This window comes from Mustela nigripes, chromosome 1 (assembly GCF_022355385.1).
Source record: "Mustela nigripes isolate SB6536 chromosome 1, MUSNIG.SB6536, whole genome shotgun sequence".
Classification (NCBI taxonomy): domain Eukaryota; kingdom Metazoa; phylum Chordata; class Mammalia; order Carnivora; family Mustelidae; genus Mustela; species Mustela nigripes.
In genome coordinates, this window is record NC_081557.1 from 209,179,067 (window position 1) to 209,191,604 (window position 12,538).

Consider the following 12,538-nt stretch of genomic DNA (forward strand, 5'->3'; position numbering starts at 1 on the left):
ACGTGTGTGCAAGAGAGGGAGGGACTAGTCTCTTAACTGTTTCATGAACTTGCTGGCCCGTGGGTGCCTCAGTCTAAACACTGCTGTGTCCCTGCCCGGATTGTCCTTGCCCCAGAAATCCACATGTCTTATGTCTTCACCTTCTTCATGTTTCTCTTCAAATGTCACCTTTTAGCAAAGCCCTCCATGACTGTCCTATTTAGAATTGCCATGTGCCAGGCACTTACTGTCTTTCCTGCCCTATTCATTTCTTTGTGACTCTTAATTTCCTCTAACAGACTTTGAATTTTTTAATGTCCAGACTTTATAATTTCTCTGTTGTCTTTATAATTTGTTTCTGTTGTCTCCCTACAGGGAGAGCTGGAGGAGGGCTTGGTTTTCTCCCTACTGTTATCAGAGTGCCTAGAACAGTTCCTGGCACAGAATGGAACTCCGGAAATATTTTCTGGATAAAGGAGAGGATGAATGGAAATGAAGAATCTTGAGAAGGTTATTTGCTTTTCTGTGCTTCCTTTCTGTCTTCTAAAAATGAAAGAGTGTGTTGGCCACTAACTGACAGGAGCCTTGAAAAGACTTAATGAAACAGTACATCTAGGTGCACCTGGCTTGTTCAGTCAGTGGAGCATGCTACTCTTGATCTTCTGAGTTCGAGCCCTGTGTTGTATGTAGAGATTACTTAAAAATAAAATCTTAAACAAACAAACAAACAAAAAGAAATAAAAAACACAGTACACCGGCGCACCTGGGTGGCTCAGTCAGGTAAGCAGCCGACTCTTGATTTCAGCTCAGATCATGATCTCAGGGTGGTGGGCTTTCCAGCCCGGCATCAGGCTCTGGACTCAGTAGGGGATCTGCTTGGGCTTCTCTCTCCCTCTCCTCTGCCTTCCCCCCAAATAAATAAATAAATCTTAAAAAAAAAATCCCAATACATCTAAAATGCTTAAAACAGTACTTGGCACACATTAGAGTTCTTGAATTGTAGTTTATTACAAATTGCTGTTTGTGCTCCCCATCCCTGTTCCACATCACGTATATAATGTGCACACCGGCAGCTCAGGGTTAACACGTTTTATCTCTCATGTGTACCCATGAACAGCACATTGTATTGTTTTATGTGGTTTCAAAATTTACTGTGCAGTGTTATGTATGTGTTTTTCAGACCTAGTTATGCTGAAATACATAATCTATTTCTTTCCTCTTAATGGCCATGTGGTTCTTTGTCCAGGGAACATAATGTCTCACTGATACAGGCACTACTAAAGGGAAGATCTTGGTACAGGTCTTTCTGTGCACATCTCACCCCAAAACAAGGATCAGATTATCAAAGCAGACTCACCCAAATCAGAGATGTGAAAACAGTCAAATTACACAGATGAGGAAAGGAACAGGTTCAGAACCATTGACAGACCCCTTCGAGTCCACTATTGTGACCTCAGATATGCTCTGGTGCCTTTGTAAATGATGAGAGTAGTTCGCATCATTTACACGTAAATGAGCCATTTAAGTCATGAATACATCTCTGTTCTATATTTTGCTAGTTACGTAACATTTCCAGGGAGCAATGCTCCATAAATCCATAGGCTACAGATTTATTTACTATAAGCAAACCTGTCCATCCTTCTAAATGTACTCCACAGGTAAAGATTCTCCTACTAGTAAGTACCATTAGTTTCTTTGCCAAGAGGCTTGTCATTTCATGTTTATAAGGAAATTGAATCAGATCACCCATCTTCTGTCTTTTCTAGGGGCTTTTCCCAGATAACAGGGAAAAATGGGTTAAAGATGTCATTTAGTTCTTTCCTTTTCAATATTCAATATTTCACCATTAAGTATCATGTTAGCTGAAGGTTTTTGTAGGTCCCCTTAGTCAGACTGAGTAAATTTTCTTCTGTACCTAGTGCTAGAAGTTTTTTTTTATGAATTAATGGTAAATTATTATTTTATTGCTTTCTCTGCATTTGTTGGGATGATCAAGTAGTTTTTCTCATTTCCTTTGTTAACGTGGAAAATTACATTGATTTTCAAATGTTAAACCAACATGTCATTCCTAGGGTAAGTCCTATTTCATCATGACATACTTACCTTTATATATACATTGCTAGATACAGAGACACACATACACATTTTGTCAGTTCCTTTTTTATATTTTTTTAAATTGGTAAATGCACATGACATAAAATTTAGCATCTTAACCAGTTTCAAGTCCACAGGGCAATGGTGTTAACTCTTTGCACATTTTTGTGCAACAGATGTTTAGAACTTTTTCATCTTGTGAGACTGAAACTTTCTACTTACTAAACAACTCCACATTTCCTCCTCCCCCTCAACCCTTGGTAACCGCATTCTACTTTCTGTTTCCATGAGTTTGACTACTTTAGATAACTCAAATAAGTGGAATCTCATGTAGTATTTGTGTTTTTATGACTGGCATGTTTCAGTTTATGTCCCCAAGATTTGCCCATACTGTACAGTATGACAGAATTTTCTTCCTTTTTAAAGCTGAATAATATTCCATTGTATGGATATACCACATTGTCTTTATCCGTTCATCTGTTGATGGACACAAAGATTGCTTCTGCCCCTTGACTGTTGTGAATAATGTTGCAATGAATGTGGGTGTACAAATATCTCTTTGAGATGCTGTTTTCAACCCTTCTGGATACATACCAAGAATTGGAATTGCTGGATCAAATGGTATTTATGTTTTTACTATTTTGGGGGAAACTCCATATTGTTTTTCACAGCAGCTGAACCATTTTATAGTCCTATAGGCAGTGCGCAGCATTCCAATTTCTCCATATCCACTCTAGGGCTTATTTTTTTTTTTTTTTTTTGCTGCTGTTTGTTTGATTGGTTTTGTTTTTATGTTTTTGGTAAGAGCATACTAATGGGTGTAAGGTTTTGATTTGAATCTCCCTAATGATTAGTGATGTTGAGTAGCTTTTCATGTGCATCGTTTGCATATCTTCTCTGGAGAAATATCTTTTTAAATCCCTTACCCATGTTTTTTTTTTTTTTTTTTTTAAAGATTTTATTTATTTATTTGACAGAGATCACAAGTAGGCAGAGAGGCAGGCAGAGAGAGAGAGAGGAAGAAGCAGGCTCCCTGCTGAGCAGAGAGCCCGATGTGGGACTCCATCCCAGGACCCTGAGATCATGACCTGAGCCGAAGGCAGAGGCTTAACCCACTGAGCCACCCAGGCACTCCCCTTACCCATTTTTTAATCAGGTCATTTGTTGCTATTTTGAGTTGTTGGGAGTCTACTATATAATCTGGATATTTACTCCTTATAAGATACATATTGCCTGCAAATATTTTCTCCCCTTCCATAGGTTGCCTATCACCAAGTTGTTCTTCCTTTGCTGCACAGAAGTTTTTAAGTTTAATGTGGTCCCCTTTGTCAATTTTTGTTTTCGTTGCCATGCCATATCCAAGAAATCATTGTCAAATGCAGTGTCCTGAAGATTTCACCCTATATTTCTTACAGGAGGTTTACCATTTTAGATCTTATGTTTAGGTCTGTAATTCACTTTGAGTTAATTTTGGTATGTTTGGTATGTTGTCTAAGTTAGTTATCCTTTTGCATATGGATGCATAGTTTTCCAAACAGCATTTGTTGAAGAAGCTGTCTTTTCCCCACTGGGCAGCTTTGGCACCCTTGTCAAAGATCATTTGGTCATAGACTCAAGGCTTCATTTCTGGGCTTTCTATCTGTTCCACTGGTCTATATATCTGTCTTCATGCCTATACTTACACCATCTTAATCACTGTTGCTTTGTAGTGTGTTTTGAAATGATCAAGTGTGGGGCATCCAAATTTATTTTTCTTTTTCAAGATTTCTTTGACTATTTTTCATATAAATTTTAAGATGGTTTTCTTTTATTTTTGCAAAAAAATAACATTAGAATTTTGATAAGGATTACATTGAATCTGTAGGTAGGTTTGAGTAGTATGGGCATTTGAACAATATTAAGTCTTCCAATTCATGAACACAGGATGTCTTTCCATTTATTTATATCTTCATTGATTTCTTTTAGCAATATTTTGTAGTTTTTAATGTACAAATCTTTTAGCTCCCTGGTTAGTTTTTTTCCTAAATATTTTATTCTATTTGATACTCTCGTGATTGGTACTGTTTTTAAATTTCCTTTTCAAGTTTTTTCATTAGTGTATAGAAACACAACTGATGTTTGCACGTTGATTCTGTGAAATATTTAGAGTTTTCTAGATATTAGATTGTATCATCTGAGAGCAGAGATAATATCCTTCTGCCTGTCTAGTTTGAATGATGCTCTGTGTAGGATTTCCAGTACTATGTTGAACATTAGTGGCCAGAGTGAGCATCCTTGCCTTGTTTCTATCTTAGAGGGAAAGCTTTCACTCTCTTAAAATTGAGTGTGATGTTAGTTGTGGGTTTGTCATTAACTAAGGCAATTTCTTCCAATACCCACAATTTGTTGTGCTTTTTAAGAAATTCTTTTTGCTATGAAAGGCTGTTAAATTTTATCAAGAGCTTTTTCTGTATCTGTTGTGATGATCATGGGGGTTTTGCCTTTGATTTTGTTAATGTATGGTGTATTACATTTACTGATTTCTGTATGTTGAACAGTCCTTGCGTTCCAAGTAGAAATCTCACTTGCTCATGGTGTGTAAGCCTCTTAATGTGCTGTTGAATGAAGTTTGCTTGTATTTTGATTAAGATTTGTTTTGATTAGGATTTTTGCATCAATATTCATCAGGGATATTGGTCTATGGTTTTCTTTTTGTGCCTTTGTCTGGTTTTGATAATAAGAATAATTCTGGCCTCATAGATAAGTTTGGAAATGTGCCCAGCTCTTCAATTCTTTGGAAAAGTTTGAGGAAGATTGGGATTAATTATTCTTTAGAGCTTTGGTAGAATTCTCCAGTAAAGACATCTGGTTCTGGGCTTTTCTTTGTTGAAAGGTTTTTGATCACTGCTTTAATTCCTTACTAGCTATAGTTCTGTTCAGATTTTGTATTTCTTCATGTTTAGTCTTGCTAGGTTTTATGTTTCTAGGAATTTGTCCATTTTTCTAGGTTGTTCAGTTTGTTGCTATATAACTGTTCATTGTGGTCTCCTATAATCCTTTTTATTTCTGTGGCGTCCATTGTAATGTCCCCTCTTTCACTTCTAATTTTAGCCATTTGGAACTTCTCTTTTTTGTAGTTTATTTGTTAAGAGTTTGTCAACCTCTTTCACTGATGTTTTTTCCCTTTTGTTTTTCTATTCTTTTTTTCTCTTCTATAATCTTTATTGTTTTCATTCTTTTAACTTTTGGGGGTATTTTTAAGAAAGACCTTAATGTTTAAGAGCAGTTTTAAGTTTACAATAAAATGGAGAGGAAGGTACAAGATTTCCACCATGTGCAGAGCCTTCCTTGTTCTCAGCACCACTAGTAGGAAGGGACATTTGCTACCATCAATGAGCTTGCATTGACACAACATAGTCACCTGAAGTCCATAGTTTACCTGAAGGTTCACTCTTGGTGTTATACCTTCTGTGGGCTTGGAAAAATCTATAATGACATTTACCCATTATTGTAATAGCATATGGAATATTCTCACTGCCGTAATAATTATCTGTCCTCTGCCTATTCAACTTTCTCTTCTCCCTACTCCTTCACCACAGCTTTTTTTTTTTATTGTTACTATAGTGTGCCTTTTCCAGAATGTTATATAGTTGAAATCATATAGTAGGTCGCTTTTGAAGATTGGCTTCCTTCTCTTTGTGATATACCTTTGAGGCTCATCCATGTCTTTCCATGGCATGGTCGCTCATTTCTTTTTAACACTGAATAATATTCCATTGTCTCACGTGCCACCATTCGTTTATTAGTTTAGCTATTGACGGGCATCTTGGTGGCTTCCAAGCTTTTGTAGTTAGGAATAAAGATCCTAGAAACATCCATGTGCAGGTTTATGTGCAGGTGTAAATTTTTTTCACCTCTGTAGGGTAAACACCAAGAAGTGTGACTGCTGAGTCATCTGGTAAGATTATACATCTGCAAAACCATCTTCCAAATTGGCTGTATTGTTTTGCATTCCCACCAGCAACATTTGAGGAGTTCCTATTGTTCCGTATCCTCGCCAACACCGAGCATTACCCTGTTCCAGATTTCGGCCATTCTCATAGGTTTGTAGTGGTATCTTGTTTTAATTTGCATTTCTCTGATGATATTTAACATGAGGCATCTTTTCATGTTTGGTTGTTGTCTGTATATCAAATATTATTTGGGGAGGTATCTGTGAAAAGATCCATTTTTTAGTTGGGTTTTTTACTTTCTTACTGCTGAGTTTTAAGAGTTCTTTGTATATTTTGGATGACAGTTCTTTATCACATGTATCTTTTGCAAATATTTTCTCCCAGTCTGTGGCTTATTTCCTAGTTCTCTTGATCGTATCTTCTTCTGCTAACTTTTGGTTTCATTTGTTCTCTTTCCAGTTCTTTGAGGTATAAAGTTAGATTGCTGATTTGAGATCTTTCTCTTTTTTTAATGCAGTTGTTTATTACTGTAAACTTTCCTCTTAGTACCTCTTCTGCTTCCTCCCATTAGATTTTGTATGTCTTTTTTTTTTTTTTTTTGCTTTCATTTGTATCCAGATTTTTCTCAATTTTCTAAATTTCTCCTGTTGCTAAAAACTTACATCAGTAAGATTTACAACTTGCACATAAATTTGTTACAATTAATGAGGCAGTTAGCTACATTATTACTAACTGAAGTCTGCACTCCATTTTGAATTTCTTTAGTTTTTATCTATTGTAATTTTTCTGTTCCTGGATCCCATCTAGGATTCCTTACTGCATTTATTTGACATGCCCCCTTAGGCTCCTCAAGATGGAACAGTTTCTCAGACTTTCCTTGTTTTTGATGACCTTGGCAGTTTGGGATACTGGACAGGTATTTTGTGGAATGTTCCTCACTTTGGTTTTGTCTAATATTTTTCTCATGATGAGATTGTGGTTATAGGATTTTGAGAGGAAGACCACTGACGTAAAGGGCCATTCTCATCACATCATGTCAAGGACAACTAAAATGGGCGGTAGTTATCACTGATAATGTGAAGCTTGATCATCTGTCTCCACTGTAAGGTTAGTCATTTTTCTCTTCTTTCCATATAGTAGTCTTTGGGAGAAATTCGCTGTGCATAACCTACACATAGGGAGTGAGGAGTTATGGTCTTCCTCCCTGATGGTGTAGTATCTACATAAATTATTTGGAATTCTGTATGTGAGTCATTTCCATTATCTGCCACGTACTTATACCATTGTGGACTCGTGAATATTTATTGTGTACTGTTGGTTATAATTCAATACCATGTTATTTATTTTGTTAGCTTCTGTGTCCTCTCACTTACCTCCCTCATGTGCAGTGGCTTTTAGTACTTCCTTTCTTTCTGTCATGACCAGATGCTCCAGAATCATCATGTATATTCCCTGTCCCAGCCCCAGAATCAGCCATTTCTCCAGGGACCTCCCTCCCCCACTTCTTTTCTGTGATATTGTTATTAGAAATCAAGTTCTGGCCTTTGAATGTGTGAATTACCACTGTCATTGCTTCTAGTTCCTTGGGGACAATTGTTGATAGAGAACAGCGTCATGCCTTCTAGGCCCTCTAAATGAACAGAGCTCAGAGACGTATGTGTTATACTAGGGCTTATCCACATATCTGTAATTATTTCTATGTTTATCCATATGTATCTATGTTAAACAAAATATGAATTCATACTGATGTTCAACTATAATGCAGTGTCACATGACTCATTCTGACCTTATCCCCCTGCTTATCTGGCATCTTCCATTCTAGCAGAGAGAAGATTGGCATATACTGATGTGTTCAATCCCACTGTATACACATACGTGTACCAGTATGAGAAATGCCTTTACCAACTGGAGTACAATGCTGTGTGTCATCCTTTTGTCTTTGGTCTTATAGTCTCCACTCTGTTCCAAAGTTATTTAGGTCAACATCTTTTCTCCCCACTGATCTGCCAATATTTTGTTAAAGATTTTCTATGTTTGTGAAGCAAATTAATCTGTAAATTAATTTCTTTATATTGTCTGTGTCAGGCTGATTGGCTTATCTATTTATTTCTTTATGGCTAGGTTTGTGCCAACCTTATGAAAAGGGCTGGTAAGGGTGCTTCCCACTGAGCTAGGTGCTTCAGTGGGTTAAGTGTCTGACTTTGGCTTGGATCATGGTCTCAGGGTCCTGAAACTCCCTATTCAGCAAGGAGCCTGTTTCTCCCTTTCCCTCTGCCTGCCACTCCCCTGCTTGTGCTCTGTCTTGCTCTAGCTCACTCACTCTCACTCTATCTCAAATTAATAAAAAAAAAAAAAGGCTGAGAAGTATTACTGAGGCTTTCCAGATTTTTGTAAGGGGAACCAGCTTGAAACTGATGAAGTGAGCAAAAAGTGAGTGAAATAAGTCAAGCTTGTTTCTTGTTGAATTTCCTCCTAGCAGGCTTACATTTTAGCTTTTTCTATTTTGTTAACTCAGTTACTATTTGTCCTTTTAATTTCTCTAACCCCGAATTTTGTGGATGTCTCTCTTCTGCTATTTTCTTCCATTCCCTTTATCACATATTCTTGACTTTTCAATTCCTCTGTTGTCATTATAGTGGAGTTTCCAGAGAGATCAAGGATAAGTTCATATTTAGCCATATTTTAATTGAAATTCTTATTGAATGGGTCATGTGTTTTGTATTTTACTATTTTTAAATTACTTTCCATGTAGCCATACTGATTCACATTCCAGCTGGTAGTTGAGAATTTTTACTTCTTTATGTCCTCACCAGCTTTGGATATTATCTGAAATCTTTAATTTTGACCAATCTGTTGGGTGGGAAGTGCTATGTAATTGTTATTTTAATTAATGTTTCCCTGGCTACTATTGTGGAAGTTGCTGTCAGATGATCATGAAGCCCAGGCTTGCTGGAAGGAGGCTCCTGGGTAACTGCCTTTGGCTTCAGCAAGCCCGTCAGGGAACACAGAAGAATGATCTAGCTTTCATTTAGCCATTTCGCTTCCATCCATGTGCAGAGGAGAAGCTCACCATGGCATTCTCATGGGGGCTGTCCACTCTTTAAGCTTCTGGTCTCTCTTTAAACATTCTTCTCAGATCTTCCTCATGTGGGTCCATCATCCAGGTGTGGGGATGGGCACCAGAGGAGCCACATTTCCGTCTCCTCCTCTGCTCCATTAAGCTCTATGGCATTTGTCCTTGAAGATAACTCCATTCCGTGACAGTGTCTCTTGACATCTGTGTCAATTCCATCATTGTCCAGTTATGAGAGCAGGGATGGACACCTTACAGGGCTAAGAGGTTACTTTTTGTGTATGGATTCCTTGTTTATATCCTTTGCTCTTAGTTCTGTGGAGTTGCTTAAATACCTTTGGACTTCGTCTTTTACAATAATTTTAAGCTTTGGTGTAATGAATCTTCCAGTCTTTCCTTTTATAATTCATGTTGCCATGTGGTTTAGGAACTCTTTTCCTATCCCCAAATCATAGAGATTATCAGAAGAAAATACAAGGCTCAACTTAAAGCTTTCTTTTCACTTTTAGCTCTTGGATCTATGGTAAATTTATTTTTGTGTATGATTTGATGTAGGGACATAACTGTATGTATTTTGCATATGGTGAGCCCGTTTCCCCAGAACCACTTGACTAATCATCAGTCCTTTCTCCACAGATGCCACTTCTTTTGTTCCCACACCCATTCACTAGGTAGTCATTGCTTGACTGGTGACAAGAATGACCAAGATAGAGCCCTAAAGATAAGGGCCCTCAGAAATAAATCGACAAAAGATTTGTACCTCAAACGCTTGGGTTCTAGGGCTGTCCTTCAACTCTTTGCTTGAACATTTCCCCTGGGCAGGTCTCCCTCACTACATCCTCCCCACACATCCATTTCTGCCTACCAACTCAATGGTGGCACAAGAGAGAGAATGAGCAAATCTATTATTCTGTGTTGCATGATTTTTATTGCATGTGTATCTTCCCTGCCAGACTCTTAACCCTCAATCACAGGGATTATGTCTTTTCATCTTTATTCCCCAAATCTAGCATGGGCTAATGCTCAGATGTCAAAAATTGTTCCTCAAATTTTGTGATGAGTTTATCCTAACTATGACTTCAGAAAGACTTTAAGGCTAATAGGGTATGAGATGAACAAAATTCAACTATACTTTGAATTCCTTTCTTTAATAGTTACAGAGATATTATGACATTCAATTACATATTTGATTTCATTTATCTTAATATAGCTATCAATCATGAATATTCAAAAGAAAGTGAATGTTAGCTAGAACAAATATTAGTATACAAAAATGGGTACACAAATAAAATGCTAGTCATCTATGATACAGACCATCTTATAAAAAATGTGTTTATGTGTACCTACACATGGCAATGAGCTGAGTTTGATAATGGGGTAAAATTTGGTTACTCTCTGGTCATTAGCATTGAAAATTTAACTGATTTCAGCTACAGTGTAGTTACTCAAACACACACCCACACACCCACATCCTCTCCCACACACATATACCCAAGTGGGTAAATTTTTCATTAAGTAAATTTGGAAAAATTTTAAATTTTCTGGTATAGAACTTTTAGAAAACATCTCAAAAAAGCTTCCTCAAAATATCAAGTGTTGGCCTCACTGATAAGCCCTCAGTGGTAAGTGTTCAACTGGAAATACAGTAAAATAGATTATTTTATTTACTGGGTACTTTTTCATTGTCTGTTTCTCTCACTTAATTCACCACTATAATTCGAACATCCTCAAGAATGTCTAGCAACAAATGTATATGTGTACACAAACAAGTGCTTAGAGCAAGGTATTATTAAAGTTGAGGAAGATACAAATTGATCCAGAATGATAGTTATTTAGCCAACAAGAAATGCCTTAAATGCATAGATGCTATAATCAGATAAAGTCAGATTCCTACTCTGATGGCTAGGAATCAAGTGACACTTTTCCACTGAAAATGAAATATGAGTTGAAGAGGGATTAAACTGCTTTGGAATTTGGGCAAGCCAAGCCCATATCATTGAACTTTTTCAATTACAGATCCAATAAGCAGCTAGACACTGAATAGAATTGCATCTGAATACCTTGGTTCAGCCATGACTATGTCACCATAAGATTTGGGCCAAGGAGACACAGAGTCCTCAGTCATGCAGTGTGTCCAGAAGACCTGCCCTGCCTTCTTTACAGAACTGTTGTGAGAATCAAGTGCGATTAAAATAGGTATATTCTTATCTTCAGTAATATTTATAAGCAATATGTCCTTATTACAATCAACACTGTAAAGGAGAGTCATTGTAGCAGGCATGGTAGGGGAGCCACTTGGCTCTCTCTTGAAAGAGGAACTTGTTAATGAGTGGGCTATCTGAAAGCCTTCCTCTGTAGAAGCTTCTGGATCTCCCACAGCATCAGAAGGTTGTGTTTTCCCTGAGCAGTCTCTGGGAATGACTTACATGGTGCTGTGTGTCCTAAGACCTAGCCATTTCTGCCTCACATGGGACTGTATCCTCTATGAGCAATCCTTGCTCTGAATGGTACCAGCGGCCTGACCAGGACTCTCTCAGAGCTCTATCTCAGCTGGCTGGTTTCCTTACTCCCACCTCCCTCCTTCTCTCTCTCCTTTCATAGGGGTCAGACCACGTCACAGTCCAAAAGCTCTCCCTGCCTAGTCCTATTCCTTCCCCTCACCCCTTATCTCTCTCAGGCATCACCTCTAACAAATATTTGCATTTCTGACTCTTGTCTTGGCATCTGAGTTCTAGAAGACCCAACTAACATGATCCCTCAAACCCTAATCATCTCAAAAACAACCCTGTCAATATTTTGAATTTTATCTTTCTTTCCAGAGATTTTCATTATAGATAAGCATGGTGGGCTTTTTATTTTAAGATGGTTGATTTCTACCTCCTCTTCCTCTTCCAATCATATCAGGCATTTATGAATGAAGCATTTTGAAGAACATAAGCCTCATAAAATGCTAGACACCAGCAGATGCTCACCCTTTTTGACAACCATGATGCTTGAGGAGACTCAGACACTTCTTGAGCACACAGTGTTGAATGGTGCAAACCAGTGAATCAGAGTTCGTGGGCATCTTCCAAAAGCTTTGTAGAGGGAGGCTCAGATTCTTCCTGCATCCCAGCTGGGACCTCCACATGCTGGCCTGAGTTTGCCGAAGTCTAGCTGAGAGTGACCAGAAGCCACAATTCCTGCAGCTCTGAACAGTACGCTCCTTAGAAGCCACAGTTCAGGTCTGCTCAGCTCCTGGTTTCTATGTGATCCCATGCAGGTGCCCTGGAAGGGAGACTCAGTGGGGCATCAGGAACTCGAACCGTCAAAGAGCTCCTACATCAAATGCTCCTGACCTGACTTAGAGACATAACTTCCCACTGACCTTGGGAAAGCTGAACCCATGCAGCTGTCGGGTTGGTTGGTAGGTAGACTTTCAGAACTCCTCTGAGAGCATTCCTCGGTTGCTGTTTTAGAG

General features: G+C 38.1%; 1 long non-coding RNA gene across 3 annotated transcripts in view; it reads left to right on the forward strand.

Annotated features, from left to right (window-relative positions):
• The window catches only part of LOC132004504 (uncharacterized), a 167,941-nt gene that overhangs the window by 6,628 nt on the left and 148,775 nt on the right, over positions 1–12,538 (forward strand). The window lies entirely within an intron of this gene.